The sequence below is a fragment of the Somniosus microcephalus genome, chromosome 6 (genome assembly GCF_052327205.1).
Source record: "Somniosus microcephalus isolate GS21.2 chromosome 6, FLI_Smic_1.0, whole genome shotgun sequence".
Classification (NCBI taxonomy): Eukaryota; Metazoa; Chordata; class Chondrichthyes; order Squaliformes; family Somniosidae; genus Somniosus; species Somniosus microcephalus.
In genome coordinates this window covers 175,378,174-175,396,568 of record NC_140992.1, presented here as the reverse complement: position 1 = coordinate 175,396,568, position 18,395 = coordinate 175,378,174, and the positions used below count along the sequence as shown (strand labels likewise).

Genomic DNA, 18,395 nt, shown 5'->3' with positions numbered 1-18,395 from the left:
ATAAGAATATATTTGTTTTTAATAAATTTCTGGCCCTTTCCAGGTCAATTTCATTCCTTTATTTAAAATAAATGTCCTTACTGTGTTGGAATTGCTTGCAAAGCGCAGAAAGCACGTGAAAGGTAAATAACATTTAAAGGGTAAATGATTGCTCATGCTGTGATGCTCATTATCTTCAGCTCACCAGGTCTGGCAAAGTGATTGAGACACACTGCAAGTCAGGCAGGTTTATTCTGACTGCTCCTTTCCTTACACATTAAAAGGAGGCCCGGTGATAAATTAAATGCAAGGGTTTCACATCCTTCAAATTGCAGATAATCATTCATAGAATGAGTCGCTGCTAGAAAATTTAAGAGTTTAATTAAAGGCACAAGCAATTTTTTTTTTAATTGTCTGACAATTCAGCCAATTTTTCATCACCTCAAAGCTGCTTCCTTTCTTCCTTTTTCCGCCAATTTTCTCCCTCCTACTCCAGTGAAGGAGTTGACTCCTTGCTCGGGTATGGTTCCACAGGTACCAGGCACCCCTCACTACCACGTGTGAGCCTAGGAAACGGGTATTAATAGGCTATCCATCCAGCTTGGGTGAGGAGGGGCACAAAGTCAAGCTTGATCCTATCCCGACACATGTAACTCTTGCTGTAAGTACTAGATAATGACGAGGATCAGGAGCCAAGCCTGATTTTCCCCTCAATAACCCAGGGGTGATGAAGACAAGTGCATTAGCTAACTCAGCAGTTACCAGGGATTGAACTTGCAACTTTCCTGGTCTGTGTGGTTCAGCTACTCACTGGCTTAAGCAACACTGGGGCAACTCTATAGCAGTATTATTCCTTGTCTGTGTGTTTATTTTTAAAGGATGAAAACCTCTTTTTAACTTTTAACCTGTCAGCCAGTGGCTCAGTTGGTAGCACCCTCATCTCTGAGTCAGAAGGTTGTGTGTTCAAGTCCCACTGCAGAGACTTCAGCACATGCTGACACTCCAGTGCAGTACTGACGGAGTGCTGTACTGTCGGAGGTGCAGTCTTTCAGATGAGATGTTAAACTGAGGCCCTGTCCGATCTCTCAGGTGGACGTAAAAGATCCCATGGCACTATTTCGAAGAGGAACAGGGTAGTTCTCTCTGGTGTCCTGGCCAATAAGTATCCCTCAGCCAACATCACTAAAACAGATTATCTGCTCATCTCGTTGCTGTTTGTGGGATCTTGCTGTGCACACATCGACTGCCGCGTTTCCTACATTACAACAGTGACTACACTTCAAAAAGAACTTAACTGGCTGTAAAGTGCTTTGGGACATCCGGTGGTCGTGAATGGCGCTATAGAAATGCAAGTCTTTCTTTCTTGCTTTAATTTACTGTTGACATGTCTGTACATTTGATAATGAATTGGTGACTTTAGAGTTTACGGTATATTTTCCTTTTCTTGGGCCCCTGGCTAAGAAGCTAGGTTGCTAATGGACGGCCAGTCCTGCTACAAAACCAGCTACCAGTCTGGAGCGATTCCCTGATTTTACCTCCCTCACTGTGGGAAACCAATGGACTTGCATTTGGCACTTCCCCACGGTGACCTGATGGAGATTGGGAACGCAGCAGGTGGAAGATTGAGGCGCCAAAACCTTGATAAGCATGATAAGTTCTCAACCTCGCCACAACACAGGCAAGGGGAGAGCATGGTGGGGAGGGGGAGGAAAAAGGTGCTGGGTATAGTATGGGGGATTCATTTCTGGATTTTGTGACCATTTTTCCACAGAAAGCATCTCGGTGTGAGTCACTTTATAAATGTTTTTACTAAGTAACTCAAATCATACGTATGCTCTATACATTTCACCTTACTTTGTGGAATAAAATAGCTTATGATTAGAACCAAACTTTGCTTCATCTAGTGTTAACTTGGTCCACCTTCAGAGAGATTGAAAAAGTACACAAGCAAAAGTCATGCATATCCAGTCCAGATCACAAGGGAGTTTCACTGTTACATTCCTGGGCATACATCGGGTGGACAGTGGGAAGGGAATCTGCTCCACTCACCTGATGATATCAGTGGTATGCCGAATCAATTTTCATAGTTGGGCCTCACTTAAATACAACAGGCAAGCTGCCAGTGCTAATTGCACTGCTTATAGGCAGCTTGCTGTTTGGGAAATCTAGGGGGCACTGCCATCCTTAAAGAGGCGATGCACTGTCAAAGGTGGTCCACGGAGAGTGCATTACTGAGGCAACAGGCAGCATGACATTATCCGAGGCCTCAATTCTCCAATGCAGCCGTGGCGGTGCTCGGGGAGCAAGCGAGGAATAGAAAGGAGGTCCTCTTTTCCTCCGATGGTCAACAAGTGTCTTAGCAAATTATCCAGAAGCAGTGGAGAGAGGAGGCTGAGCAGGAAAATGCCAACAGCATAGTTCCAAGGACTTGGCTGCAGTACAGGAAGAAATTTCACGACCTCACCAGGACTGTCAAATGAAAATGGCATTGGGGTTTTAACTGTGTCATTTAACTCATATTTGTGTAGATTAATGAGGCTCCCAGCTTGTTTCTGGCAGGAGTGCATGTTGCTTGAATTGTGGTCTGCCCGAAAATTGGCACTATGGGGAAAGTCAGCGGCACTTTCCTGCCCAACTTTCGCATAACTGCCGTCCCATTTTTAGGCATAAACAGGATGGTAGTGAGACTACCGTGATAGTTTTCTGGAGTTGAAGGTTTATGTTACTGGTGGGGAAAGACCTCCATTCCCACAACAGGAGGAGGGTGTACAGGAAGCAGGGGGCGTGGGACAGGAAGGCAGTGTCCAGCAGCCAGAGAAAGGAGAGAAATTACAGACCAATGCTTTCAATGAGAAAAGGTCGACACACCAAATAAAGTCACTTCACACCTGCCTGCTCCTCCTCCATCCCCATCCTCCACGGATGTTGCATGGCTTGCTGAGTTTTTCCAGCATTTTCTGTTGTTATTTCTCACAAAGTCCTTGGCTGTCAAAGAATTCTGCCTATTTATTTTATAAGACAGAACTCTAAAATTCATATGCGATCATCCAACTCCAAAAAGTTACAAACATGCACAGAAATTATGTTGGAGGTCTGTGTGGTCAAGTCATGATTACATTTCAAATCAACATTCACCAAAAGGTGGCAACAAATCCATATACCCTATCTCTAACTTCTCACCACCGTGTCGGCCCTTTGTGTCAACTACCTCAATTACTCATAGCTCTTAATCTACTACTTCTATGATGTGCGCCCTTAGTGAGGCAAGGTTGTATGGTGGGTGTCTGGGAAGGTTCCCCTGTAGCCTGAGGTGACTCTCGTCTCAGTGAAGCAGCTGTCTCAGATGGACACTACCTATGATGAGTCTTGCCGAGCCTTTACTAATCTTCTCTTACCATCTCATCTCCAGTTCTGAAACTCTCTCAGGGCTGTTCCACAGCTGAGCGCATCCATTAGGCATATACTGTGTACTGTATTTTGAAAGCTAGCGTGAAAAATCATTAAAGAGTACATCAGCCATAGCCACTTATACACATCCATCTGTCTGAAGCCACATTGTGCAATTTTTATATTCTCTGGTCTTTGGTTTTATTGCTCATGATTATCACAGTAATAATAATGATTTTAAAAGGTAGCAAACGAGCCAGTCAGGCATTAAAACCAAATTCTGACACTTTAAGACCAATTTGGATGCAGGTTCGGTGTGCTGCGCTGCCCAACTGTCAGTCATTACTTTCTGCAACACCAAGGAACTCAGAACCCAAACTTTAGGAATCATTTCTACATAATTCTTGAATTATATCATCAAAATGATCACCAATCAAGCTCAGCAATGTAGCAGGCCATTTACCAAAGGATTTGTGGATCTTTAGCACTGTTTGCCCAGACATATATCGGTCGATCACAAGCTCATCCGTGTCACTGTTTGCTGGTCATTCGTAAACACTAGATGTGCTTCTTATTGTGGTTACTTAGCTTTAACATACTCCAGGAAATACCAAGTGCACAGTCCCCTTACAAACCATCCCAGAATACGGTGATAAAGCACGCTGGTACACTATTGCTGGTCTGCCCGTAATTCCCCAATTTCAGACACATTGCTAGAGGATACACGATCCAGAGGTTAACCACTTACTCTCAGGAGAATACATTGTTGTGTGAGTTATGCTGGTCATTTTCAGTTCACAAGATAATTACAGAAAAGGAAAGCCATACGGCAAATCCTAATTTATGTGTCCAAAACGATTCAAATGATCCTCTGCTATAGCATCCAATTGTTGCTTAAATGATTCCAGGGTTTTCACCTCCTCTATGCTATCTGGAAGTTTATTCCACACATTGGTCACTCTCTGTGTGAAGAAGAATTTCCTGGTAATCAGTGCTGAATTTACCTTTCACTAGTTTGAACTGTGTCACCTAGTTCTACTCTTGCAATTTAATTTAAAGTAATTATCTGGATTTTACCTTTTTCATACCCTTAATGAATTTGTGTACCTGTATAAGATCACCTCTTAGGCGCCTCTTTTCCAGCTTGAAAAGCCCAGGGGGGGGGAGGGGAATTGGGTATCGCCCATTTTGGGGCGCTAATATCGGCCGGGCGCAAAGTTTAGCGACCGGCACCAATTATCGCCTCTGACTGCAAAATTTGCCTCTATCGCCCCTGTAGGTGATTTGAGCATTAAATCAGGTGCTACACACCTCTCTTAAGGCGCAAACGTCAGGGAACGAGGCGCTACCTCAGAGCGCTACCGAAGCTCAGGCAATGTCAGTTACCATGGAAGCCAGACAGACTGGCGCCGTCCAGTTCTTAAAGGGCAGGAGCCATCTTGCTGGCCAGCCACACCCTACTCATTGCAGCCTTGAATCTCGGCCTGGAGAGACCTCTAAAGCAATTGTGTTGGAAGCACTAATGGATAGGCCCAGGGAAAGAGCTCAGCGCTTAGGAACCTCAAAAGTGGTGCTGAGGGCCAAAACTCCTTAGGACAGCGTTAAATCTCTCCAGACGTCTCTCTCCCTCTCAACCTCCGTGTACCAAAAATTGCCGACAAGAAAAGGCAGGAAGTGCCCGCCTTTAAATAGCGCTCCCCCAGCCCCTTCCCGACTTGAAAACATTCCCCTCTACTTGTCGTTCCTAGCGGCAGGCGCTAAGGCAGGGGGCGCGACTCAATATCTGGTCCGGGGCACTACCGGAGCATTGCACGCTTGACTGATGTCACGATTTGCGGGTGGAGGAGATCGTGGCAGTAGTATTTAGCGCCACCGCAAAACGACTGGTCAATTTCGCGAGCGATGCTAAAATTGCCACGCTCGGGCGCTAAGTTCCTAGCGCCCCGTTAGCACCCCCCGAAGGCGCTAACGGGAGGTGCTAACCAACCGAATTTTTCCCCCCAGGTTTCTCCAGTCTCTCCTCATAACTCAGACTCCTCACATTAGAGATCAAGCTCGTAACTCTTCTCTGCACTGCCTCCAGTGCTTGAATGTCTCCCTTGTGTCTTGGTAACTAGAAATGGACACAGTACTCAAGCTGTGGTCTGATCATAGAATCATAGAAATGTACAGCACAGAAGAAGGCCATTCGGTCCATCTTGTCCGTGCCGGCCGACAAAGAGCTATCCACCCCAATCCCACTTTCCAGCACTTGGTCCGTATCCTTGTAGGTTATGGCACTTCAAGTGCATATCCGAGTACTTTTTAAATGTGATGAGGGTCTCTGCCTCTACCACCCTTTCAGGCAGTGAGTTCCAGACCCCCACCACCCTCTGGGTGAAAAAGTGTCTCCTCAAATCCCTCTCTAAACCTCTGACCAATTATTTTAAATCTATGCCCCCTGGTTATTAACCCTTCTGCTAAGGGAAATAGGTTCTTCCTATCCACTCTAGATAGGCCCCTCATAATTTTATACACCTCAATTAGGTCTCCCCTCAGCCTCCTCTGTTCCAAAGAAAACAACTCAAGCCTATCCAATCTTTCCTCATAGCTAAAATTCCTCAGCCCAGGCAACATCCTCATAAATCTCCTCTGCACCCCCTCTAGTGCAATCACATCCTTCCTGTAATGTGGTGACCAGAACTGCACGCAGTATTCTAGCTGCGGCCTAACTAGTGTTTTATACAGTTCAAGCAAAACCTCCTTGCTCTTATATTCTATGCCTCGGCTAATAAAGGCAAGTATCCCGTATGCCTTCTTAACCACCTTATCTACCTGTCCTGCTACCTTCAGGGATCAGTGGATATGCACTCCAAGGTCCCTCTGATCTTCTGCACTACTCAGTGTCCTACCCTTGCCTTGTTATTCCTCCCCAAATGCATTACCTCATACTCCTCCAGACTGAATTCCATTTGCCACTGTTCTGCCCACCTGACCAATTTATTGATATCTTCCTGCAGTCTGCAGCTTTCTTCTTCATTATCAACCACACGGCCAATTTTTGTATCATCTGCAAACTCCTTAATCATACTTCCTACATTCAAGTCCAAATCATTGATATATACCACAAAAAGCAAAGGACCCAGTACGGAGTCCTGCGGAACCCCACTGGAAACAGCCTTCCAGTTACAAAAACACCCTTCGACCATTACCCTTTGTTTCCTGCCTCTGAGCCAATTTTGGATCCAACTTGCCACTTTGCCTTGGATCCCATGGGATTTTACTTTTGTGACCAGTCTGCCATGCAGGACCTTATCAAAAGCCTTGCTAAAATCCATATAGACTACATCAAATTCACTACCCTCATCGACCCTCCTTGTTACCTCCTCAAAAAATTCAATCAAATTAGTCAGACATGACCTTCCCTTAACAAATCCATGCTGACTGTCCCTGATTAATCCGTGTCTTTCTAAATGAAGATTTATCCTGTCCTTCAGAATTTTTTCCAATAATTTTCCCACCACCGAGGTTAGGCTGACTGGCCTGTAATTACTCGGTCTATCCCTCTCTCCCTTTTTAAACAACGGTATCACGTTAGCAGTCCTCCAATCCTCTGGCACCACACCTGTAGCCAGAGAGGATTGGAAAATGATGGTCAGAGCCACTGCTATTTCCTCTCTTACTTCTCTTTACAGTCTGGGATACATTTCATCCGGGCCTGGGGATTTATCCACTTTCAAAGATGCTAAACCCCTTAATACTTCCTCTTTCACTACGTTTATTTCATCTAATATTTCACACTCCTCCTCCCTGATTGCAATGTCTGCATCGTCCCTCTCTTTTGCGGAAACAGACGCAAAGTAATCATTAAGAACCATACTCATGTCTTCCACTTCCACACACAGGTTACCTTTATGGTCCCTGATAGGCCCTACTCTTACTTTAGTTATCCTCTTGCTCTTAATGTATTTCTAAAACATCTTTGGGTTTTCCTTGATTTTACTTGCCAATACTTTTTCATGCCCTCTCTTTGCTTTCCTAATTTCCTTCTTAATTTCACCCCTGCACTTTCTCGGCTTCCTGCAGTATTGAGTCCTCGGTATCGGTCATAAACTTCCCTCTTTTTCTTTATCCTATCCTGTATGCCCCTTGACATCCAGGGAACTCTAGATTTGTTAGTCCCACCCTTTTCCTTTAAGGGAACATACTTGCTCTGAACCCTCACTATCTCCTCCTTGAATGCGTTCCACTGCTCTGACACTGATTTACCTTCAAGTTTCTGTCTCCAGTCCACTTTGGCTAAATCACCTCTCAGCTTAGTAAAATTAGCTTTTCCCCAATTGAGAACTATTATTCCTGGTCTATCCTTGTCTTTTTCCATAACTACCCTAAATTTAACTGAATTATGATCACTACCACCAATATGCTCTCCCACTGATGCCCTTTCCACCTGCCCAACTTAATTCCCTAAAACTAAGTCCAGAACCGCTCCCTCTTTTGTTGGGCTTGCTACGTACTGGCTAAAAAAGTTCCCCTGAACAGTACAGGTTGATGTAAAAAGACTACTGAGCACTTGGTTTGAGTATAAAACAAGGCTTTAATCAACTGTTTCAAAACCATGAGATTTCTAGTTACATCACTAGTTCCTGATTACAGAAACATCCTGAGCAAGCTGGGCCCACGCCCGAGTATTTATACTCCTTGGACGGTGCCACCAGCTGGCCACCCAGTGTTACTTCATGAGTCATGATAAGATTCATGACACAGGTCACCATTTCCTATGATCTGTACTCACTGTGAGGCCATGTAGTACAACATTCTATTGGCCTTGTTGATTGTTGCTCTGCATTGGTTGGACATGTTTATTGTTGAGTCTATTAAGACTCCTAGGTCTCTTTCAGCTTCATCCTTAGCTATTTCAATATCACTCATGCAGCATGTGTGTCATCTAATTTCCTACCTACATGCTGTACTTTACACTTGTCTGCGTTAATTTCATCTGCTATTGTTCTGCCCACTTACACATTTTGTCCAACTCATGCTGTAATTTCTGGCCTACTCCTCGAATTCCACCTCCCTTCCTAGTTTGGCATCTTCAGCAAATTTGACTACTTCACACTGGGTGACTCACAGCATTGACAGCCCCTCGGGAGCAGGCAGGCTGTCACTCCATCATAGAATAATGTCTTTTTATACTGAACGGCAATAAGGAGGCTGATTTTCCATCCCTAACTCGGCAGCATTGAGGTGAATTGTAGCATCCTTACCACTATTATGGCTGGGACCATCATGGTCACAAATATTCATTGGATAAATTTGATGGGCCACCTGGGAAGGCTTCCCAGGTACTTTGTGTTATGTAATTATTCACATTACATTGGGCTGAGTAAAGGCTGGCTGCTTTCACATGGGGATGGAGGGAAGAGAAAAGGAATCACAGGGGAAAGGAAGCTCTGCATTATGCTCACCTCCTAACAAGAAGTTTCAGTGCAACATTGCTGGAAACTTGAGAACACTCAGAAGCCCTTGTTGAAATGGGAGAGAAAATAAAGCATCTATAGATTAATGTATATCTGGCTTCTAGGGAGCATTTCCTGTTTGCCACACTTACCTCCTGTGCTACAATTTTGTCACGTCTTGTTGTAATTTCTGGGCCACCTAGGTATTACTTTTAACTGTAAGGTGTGTATAATTACCATTAGACTTAGCTTTCAGTCCTCCCAATGCTAGTTGGTGCAGCTCCTTCTCCAAGCTATGTCGCCCAGTACAGTTTCTATAGATGGCACTGGAGTTTTTTTTTAAATTAATTAACTTTTATGATTTGCCACCAAGTAAGCTTTATTTGAAGTTTATTTAAATTAATGGTAGGGGGATGATACGGGGATAATGCAAAGGGTAAGGTGTGGGGGAGGCAATGAGAGCAAGGAGTTTATGGGAAGGGCAGGACGAGGTGATGGCGGTGAGCAGGTGGGAGAGAAGGTGCAGCTCCTCCATGCAACACCAACCATCAACTGCCAGCCCAGAAGGGAAAAAAGAGAGGGAAGTGGAAGAGCACAGAGAAAGAGAAGCAGCAAAGAAGAACAAGGGCGAAAGAAACAAAAGAAAAAAGAGAGAGAAGAAGGACAGTACACAAGAGCAGCATCAGCACAAGGACAACAGAGAGACTGCACACTCTGAGTTACCATGACCAACTCCATGGGAGATTCACTAGTAACACTAGAAAAAAGAACTGAATGAAATACCTGGAAGCCATTAAAGATACGCACGTCCCCTTCACAGTACAGACCTGAACTCTCTCCTTTAAGGTGACAGAGATGTTCATTATCTGGAGAATCCACTGGGCCCACTTACAAGTTCTTCTAGCTCAAACACAGTTGCACGGTCTAAATCTGCAAAGGTACATACTGGATCAAGTAGTGTAAGTTTCAAACTCATGGGTCGTGTGTTAACCAATTTGGGGGCTACAATTGGCCTCAATGTTCCTGGGCTACGAAAGGGAAAAATCAGCCAGGGTTCCGGCTCCTGAATCCTTTCGAACAAATCCTGTTGGAGAATGTGTATTTGTGGATGTTGGGCAAGAACAGGATCGGGTTTGGCTGTGATGCATCCTGTGATTGACATGAGGAATGGGCACTTTGGTGTGGTACTGAGGGGTCTTGGCTCCCTGTGAGACTGTACCCCAGCAAGAGTCAGCGTCCTCAGGAGAGGAAGGGAGAAAGTAAAGGTAAAAATGGCACCTGGATTAGGGAATGGACAACTGACTAATCCCAAAAATTATGATTTGAAGCATTTTTTTGTTAAATGTTGGAAGGAATCCATTTTGACAGCAGAGACTGTTTTTGGGGAACTTGGCAAAATGATACAATGAAGTGTCCTTATACCCAGTTAAAGGCACAACAGGCTGACTTCAATATTGACATTATGTCTTTGGGGGTTTATGTTCAGTGAAGTTATTTTCCATTTCTGTCTGTGACTTGTACTGGGGTAAGGTTCCATGGGTGCTAGACTCATACCAGGGTAATGTTCCATGGGTGTTAGACTCATATTGGGGTAAGGTTCCATGGGTGCTGGACTCATACCAGGGTAATGTTCCATGGGTGTTAGACTCATACTGGGGTAATGTTCCATGAATGCTAGACTCATACTAGGGTAACATTCTTTGGGTGCTGGACCCATACTGGGGTAAGGTTCCATGGGTGCTAGACTCATACTGGGGTAAGGTTCCACAGGTGCTAGACCCATACTGGGGTAAGGTTCCATGGGTGCTAGACTCATACTGGGGTAAGGTTCCACGGGTGCTGGACTCATACCGGGGTAATGTTCCATGGGTGCTAGACTCATACTGGGGTAATGTTCCATGAATGCTAGACTCATACTGGGGTAACATTCTTTGGGTGCTGGACCCATACTGGGGTAAGGTTCCATGGGTGCTAGACTCATACTGGGGTAATGTTCCACGGGTGCTAGACTCATACTGGGGTAAGGTTCCATGGGTGCTGGATTCGTACTGGGGCTCAGTTCCCTTGTGCCTTTCATTCCAGTAACTCCCCCAAGTGCCCTTTGTTCATGTGAGCATTGACTGTGATCTTGGTGGCTATTTGACCATGGAGGAGGTAAAGATGGTGGGGGGTGGGGGCTGCTGGGGGGAAGAAGACCAATCCAGTCCTAAACCAATATCCACAGGCATGCACTTTATAGCAGGGGCCAATGGTGATCAGGGGTGGAAGTTTGGCTGACTATTGTCCTCCTTATCCCAGGTAGGCTGAAGCTAACTGTAGTATTCTTATCAGTACCTCTGCTGAGATTAACTGACTGAAACAGATCAAAGACTGAACCTGAGATGTTTATGATCCAGATAGCTCAGTACCACACCCAGAGATACATTTAAACTAAGGGGAGTCATACCTATTGTTCCATCACAATGCTTTCCGAGTCTTTCAGACAAAGTGAAATATTAATTACTATATAAATGCTGCAGCAGGGAGATGAAGTAATGTAATTACATTTTTAGAACAATACGCAATAATAATTATCACTTTAGTAATTATTTTTATAAAGTAAATTGTATTTAGTAAGTGAAGTAGATTACAGAGCTGGATAAATTGCTCTGGGGATGTCAAGAGTAGATTGGATGGTAACACAGAGAAGCTCCAAAGTAGTCCTCCCTCCCCCAACTGGTGGGGACAGGGGTTGATGGCACCCCTCTCCTCCTCCACAGTGAGTTGATCTTGGCTGCATCAATAGCTCCAAAGCAAGCCATATTGAGTAGGACATCTTTGTTTCATTTTTGTTTTTAAAAAATCATCCTACTTACACAGAGTGCTGGAGAAATCCAAGATTTGCAATGCTGGGAGTTATTATGGTCGGTTTTCCTCTATCCTGCTCCCAAATAACTCCTGAAAAATGAATGCAATGTGGAAGAAAAACAAATATTAATTATTTGCCCCATTCTGCTCCTTAACAGCACTGCACTCAAACTTCCTCTCGGGCTTTTATGGAGGGAGAATTTGGACTTCGCCAGTCGTGCCAAACGGGCTCATAGCGAATCGGCAGCCTGTTTCACACCGCGCCCGATGACTTCAATGGAAAAGGAAATCGGCCAGAGTGAAAAGAGGGCTGCTGATTCACTATGGACCCGTTTCATGCTACTGGTGAAGACTAATTCACCCCCATGGTGTCTGCAGCTGACTACGCCTTAAGAGGGTGTTGCAATGTAAATTACATGCAAATCAATGTCAGAGAGCTTTGCAGACAGATTTCCTCCAATAGTGGCAGGCATAGGTCAGGGACAGACTGCCCTGGAAAAAAAACCTGGTGTGACTGCTTCCTGAGTTACCGTTCCAGTGCTCTCTATCTTAAGGGACAGGCTGGTATTGCCTTTTTCAATATCAAATGGTTGTGCTGCTTCAGTACTTGTTGCAGAATGCGGTTAGGATTTTACATTCACTGATGTAATTTTGGACACCTCTATCAGATCTCCCCTTAACCTTCTCTGCTCTAAGGAGAGCCATCACACCTTTCTTGCAGCAGTGACAGTGACAGATCTGGCTGTGATCAAATGTAGTGTTTTGCCCATAGTTTATTATTCTTTGCTCTGTCATTTCATTCTGGTACCTCAGAGTTAAAACCAGATTCACTTCATGAAAATAAACCAATTTGTTTGACAAACAATAGCCCAGGAAACAGATACAGTAGTATGTCTCTGGCAGGTAACAGGGAGATATTAGTATTCAAATACCTTATTTCACTGTCCCAATTATGTGTCAATTAGATTGTTCAACAACAATTAGCTGTGCAGTGGCCCATCCTGGCCTTTGGATTAGGTGTATTTGCATATAATGGTAAACTTCTCATATGCAGACTATTACATTTCAATAGCTAATTGTGTTATCTCCTTGGAGACAGTTTCTGGGAAGCTCAGCCATTATCTATGATATACTATGGATGTTTGACAGCCTGATGCAATCAGGAGAGCTGCATATTTGATTTCCTCTGTTCATCAGTTGCACTTCATACGATTTATACCTTGAGCAGACTTGCCCCAATTCATTAGTCCTCTGAAGCCATGAAAGAGAGAGAGAGAGAGAGAGAGGGAGAGAGAGAAAAGAGTGAGTGTGGGCGCCTGGAGGCTCTATGGAAGGTCAGCAGCGAACCCCCAAGGAAGATTCAGCCAGACACCTTGCTTCAGGTCCAATATTGCATTGAGTTTAAGTACAGGAGATGCAACTGTGTTATTTTCTGTGTTTTGGAGGAGTAGTTTAGTCTGTATATTACTACAAATCCGCTGTTTACTTACTGTTAGTAAATCTGGTAAGTTATAATCTAAACCATGGACTGATAGAGTCCACCACCTTCCAAAGTCAAGGAGACCAGGTGTGGGCACATGATATAACCAGTATGCCGAATACAGTGACACACAGTGACAAGGGTTTCTGTTCAACCCTTGGGCTCACTATAATTGTATAGATATTAGGCATGTAAAGTACACTCCACCTCACAGGAGTGGTGTTTGTTTTTGATCACAAGGAAAATTCCTGAGATAAAAGTCTAAAACCATTTAACTCTAGCTTCTTTTTCAAAGACATTTGGGTAAATTTCAAAGTAGAAGATTGTGACCTTGATTTAAATTTCTTGTGTCGATGGAAACTTTACATGCACGCAGAGAAATATTGCGTACACTCATACACAAAGAGACACCTACCTTTTTGCCAACAATATATAGTAAATCTAGCAAATCAACCGTGTCACTTTACAGTATCAATCTCCATCCATACAATGGACAATCTAAATAAAAAAGTTTAAGAGCTGTAGGGCATTGAGCAATTAATTGTTTTTTCTAGAAAATGTCACACTAATAGCTGGCTGGTGTCATTGTCAAGAAGGAGTGGGGGAGTTCAGTAGAGGAGGCACCTTCTGAGAAAAGCCTTGTACTTCTTAATTACAACATGGATTAAATGTTTTTTCCTCTTCCACACTCCCAGGGGCAGTGAAACGTGTGCATGCTTTGTTACTCAGGGACTTGCAAACTCCACAACAGCTCGATCAGTCACACACGAACTCCATGTAGATTGTAAAGCAGGTTTACCGATCAATCTCATCCTAATTGGAACTGCAGAGCAGCCCAAAACTCCCTCACTGTCTTTGCCAGTTTTTTATTTGTATTCAATGGAGTAGTGCTCCCAAGGCTCGATCCTGAAACACATTAGTAGTATTTTTAACTTTCATCATGATTACTCATTCTGTTTGGAGTTTTTTCTTTACTGCAACAAACTCTAAGAACAGCTCTCAAACATTTTAGTGTAAAGTACTCAGATATCTGATTTGAATTCATTTCAAGACTACACTTCCTCCCACTCCACCTCCTGTAAGGACTCTATTCCATTCTCCCAGTTTCTCCGTCTCTGCCGCATCTGCTTCGACGATGCCACCTTCCATACTAGTGCTTCCGACATGTCTTCCTTTTTCCACAACCAAGGATTCCCCTCTACTGTGGTTGACATGGCCCTTGACCGTGTCCGTTCTATTTCCCGCACTTCCGCCCTCACCCCTTCCCCTCCCTCCCAGAACCATGATAGAGTTCCCCTTGTCCTCACCTTTCACCCCACCAGCCTCCACATTCAACGGATCATCCTCCGCCATTTTCGCCACCTCCAGTGTCATCCCACCATGAAACACATCGTCCCCATACCTCCCCTTTCAACATTCCGAAGGGACCACTCCCTCCGCGACACCTGGTCCACTCCTCTATCACCCCCAGCACCCCTTCCCTTTCACCTGGCACCTTCCCGTGCAAGCGCAGGAGATGCAACATATGCTCTTTTACCTCCTCCATTCCCACTGTCCAGGGCCCCAAACACTCCTTCCAGGTGAAACAGCCATTTACTTGTACTTATTGAATTTAGTATATTGTATTCACTGCTCACGATGCGGTCTCCTCTACATTGGAGAGACCAAACGCAGATCAGGTGACCGCTTTGCGGAACACCTCCGTAAGGTGTATTGATGTCAACTGAAGCGTCGCCGGTGGGAGTAAACCTTCCATTTTTCACTTCGTTAGCTATTCTCTAATGGTAAGTAACGATGTTCTCTTTTGGCTTGCTAATCTGTGGAGAGCTGATTTCACTTCAGATTTTTCCTCTTCATCTCTTTCAATCACTTCTGACATCATGTATTGATTTCTTTGTGGGTTCAATGACGAGACATTTATGAAAGAGAATGTCTTTTAATCTAAAGCTTGTTCAACTCTTTATACAAGCATTTACAGGAGACATCAGGCTAGTGATGCATCTAGAACAAAACTGAAACTAAACCAAACTGCTTGTCTCTGTCACATGACCTCTGCTGGTCTGGCATAAGTAATCAATCAGGCAACTATGCTGGTAAGACATGATAATCAAACAGGCAAATAACATCACCATTTGCTGATATCATTACATAAGGGTGACCCCGAGCTTCCGGTTGCCTGTCACTTAATTCTCCGCTCCACTCCCACTCTGACCTCTCCGTCCTCGGCCTCTTACACTGTTCCAATGAAGCTCAACTAAGCTCAAGGAACAGCACCTCATCTTTTGATTAGGCACTTTACAGCCTTCTGGACTCAACATCGAGTTCAATAATTTCAGACCATAACCTCTGCCCCGATCTTTTTCTTTCCATTTTTTTTCTCTCTCTCACATGGCAACTGTCGATCATTCAGCCGTTGCCATTTACACTTCATCTAGAGCCATCTTTTGTTTCTTAATTTGTTCCATTACCATCTCCCTTTGCCTTGCACCAGCATCCCTCTTGTCTGCCACCGGAGGAGGCGGGTTTGGAGGCGGGAAAGGCAGATTCAATGAGGTCGGGTTCGGAACCCGCCTTCAACCCGCATCCACAGGATTTTGCCGGTGCCGGTTTTGGAGGTCAGGAAACAGTCCCACCTCCAGCTGGCCATAGCGATACTTGTCATCATTAAATGCTCATTAAGGGCCTCTCTAAGCCTATTTTGAGAGGCCCTCGTGATTTTTTGATGATTTTGGCGTGCTCCACGCACCTCCTGAACCATGCCAGGTAAACCTGGCGGGTTGACTCATGGGTGGCCTCCTCACAGCTGCAGATCTAACGAGTCATCGTTTATTGCAGCAAGGATTACTTACAGGTGCCAGACCTTGGCTTTAAAAGGTCTCTGAGCACTTTTAGAAGGCCTTCCGAAGTCGGAGGTGCTGCAGCTTGAATCAATCAACTATGGGACCTCCTTGGAAGACCCTCTCCCCGCTTGCAATGAGCGCTTCCCCAAAGGAGGCATCTGCAAGCAGCATGGGAACCATTCGTTTTCTTTCTGCATGGACCTCAGATGAGGATGAGGAGGAGGAGGAGGCTGAGGAGGAGGAGGAGGATCTGGAGGAGGAGGAGCAGAAGGAGGTCAGAGCGCCGGTGTATCGACCAGCGGCAGCACACGAGCACATGGCTGCCCAGGATGAACTTATCCTGGCCAGATTTGCGTAGGTTGCCCAAGTTGGCACATATCCCAAGTTGGCACATATCCTTGGCTCCATCCTAGGACATCATTGACAATAGACATGACTCTCTGGCCTCCTTTCACTCAGGCCACCAACCTAACAACGCAAGTGTGGCGGAACCCACAATGTGGAGCTGCCTAAGGCGAAAGAACAGATGCTATAACGCCAACATTTTGGCTTCAAATCATTTTAGTGCTTTCTAACAGGGATGGCATTTCATCAATACACATAAACATTCTCCCAATCTGCACACAGATCTGGAGGTTATATCCCTTGCCAGCTGTAACCACACAGCCTTGGTTTCTTTGGCAGGCCTCTTCCTCCCAGATGAGTGGAAGAGCACCTCCATGCTAGCTGTCACCCCCTCAAACAACATTTGCAGCGCCTCATCCGAGAGCCTCGGGGAGGCCCTTGCCTTGGAATTGGACATAGTGGTTTCTCAGAATATGTTGCAGGTGGTGCAGCATAGGCAGAAATGCTGTGGAATGAGCCAAGGCAGCAAGAAACTATAAAATCAGACTGGAAAAGTGATGTCAACAGAGGCGGGTTTCAGTCCCAAAACACTAATTGACCAAGGGCATCCTATACCTCTGAAATCAAGTGGCCAATCATAGGAAAATCTCCATTTTTTGAAAACTATCAGTGGAGGCGGGTTTCAAACCCACCCAAACTGAAACCCACCTCCATCTCGCCTCCAGTGGGAAAAATCGCCCCCCACCTTCCATCCTATCACAGACCTTCCCATTTGTTCTTTCCTCCCCTCCCCACTTTCCCCGCCCCTACACTTGCTTAAAAAACTGTTCCATCTCCAGCTTTTTCCTGTTCTGACGAAGGGTCATTGACCTGAAACATTAACTCTGTTTCTCTCTCTACAGATGCTGCCTGACCTGTGGAGTATTTCCAGCATTTTCTGTTTTTATTTCAAATTTCCAGCATCTGCAGTATTTTGCTTTAAAATTAATTTCTCTTGGTGCCCTACTAGTCACTGAATGACCAATACAATTCTGCGTTTCCAGCAACAAGACAGTTTTGAGTACTCGGAGCTGCAGAATTCCCAACTCTCCCCAAATTCCCATTACAGTCCGAATTCCTCTGCTTGTCTTGCATCCCTGACCAGGTTTGAAGCCAACTGTGGTACTAACCTACCTACCACACTCTAGTAATAACAAATAAGGAGGTCTGTGAACATAACAACTGCGCTGAAAGATATGCAAGAGATATACAAGCTGACTTTATGATCACAAAGCACGGAACAAAAAAGTGCCGCTCAGCAATCAAGCCCACTTCCTCCATGGACCATCTGCTCAGTCATAGACTCTATCCTACCTATTTAACCTTCTGAATGAAAGTTCTGTGTCAGTAGCCCCTGATGCCCAAAGTAAAACTCCTAAATATCGATCTATCCTCAGCACTAAGCAACCCTTTGCCTGCTGTCCTCTTTCTGAAAATCTTAAAATAGAAAGCTTCATTACAGCTTCCTGTTGATACCGATACAATACAGCGATATAGATATGATGCACAGATGCTGATATGAAGCAGCAATACATATATACGATAACTGACATAGATACAATTCACAGCTGCAGGTATGATGCAAAATACAGATTTGCAGATACAGGCACAATGTGCAGATACAGATATGATAGACCAATACCGAAACAGTGGCTCCTAAATTCCTGGGGTCTGGTCCACTGGTGCAAGTGCAACTGAGTGGAACCCTAGCTCTCTCACACCTGTAGCCATAGACCCCATCCCAAATCCCACGGCTGGGGTCATTACCATAGTTGGGGCCTGAAAAATTGTATCAGTGGCTTCCACCCTAATCCACCCTTGTAAGGCACAGCAGCCCACAGTTGCTCCACCTGAGGACCCCTGACCCCCAACAGGGCTGGAAAAAAGGTGATTATTTTTCACTCTCCAGCTTGAAAAGGAGCCATTCTGCTTCCAGACAAGTTAATCGATGCACTCTGGGATTGATTACCCTATCTAGTAAAAGTTTGGTGCCTTCAGAGGGCCTCAAAGGGATGAAGTGAGTCCCGCTGAGGCCTTTCA

General features: G+C 44.8%; 1 protein-coding gene across 9 annotated transcripts in view; it reads right to left on the bottom strand.

The window, feature by feature from the left end:
- The window catches only part of st3gal2 (ST3 beta-galactoside alpha-2,3-sialyltransferase 2), a 782,475-nt gene that overhangs the window by 471,362 nt on the left and 292,718 nt on the right, over positions 1 to 18,395 (bottom strand). For 4 of the 9 annotated variants that reach the window (XM_085990964.1, XM_085990963.1, XM_085990972.1 and 1 more), the window contains one exon: positions 11,660 to 11,741. The exons of 4 other annotated variants lie outside the window; for them this stretch is intronic. The gene's annotated coding sequence lies outside the window, so the exon portion shown is untranslated. Of the gene's footprint in view, positions 1 to 420; positions 446 to 11,659; positions 11,742 to 18,395 lie in introns of those variants that run through there. One more of the 9 variants, XM_085990971.1, reaches the window with a different exon arrangement.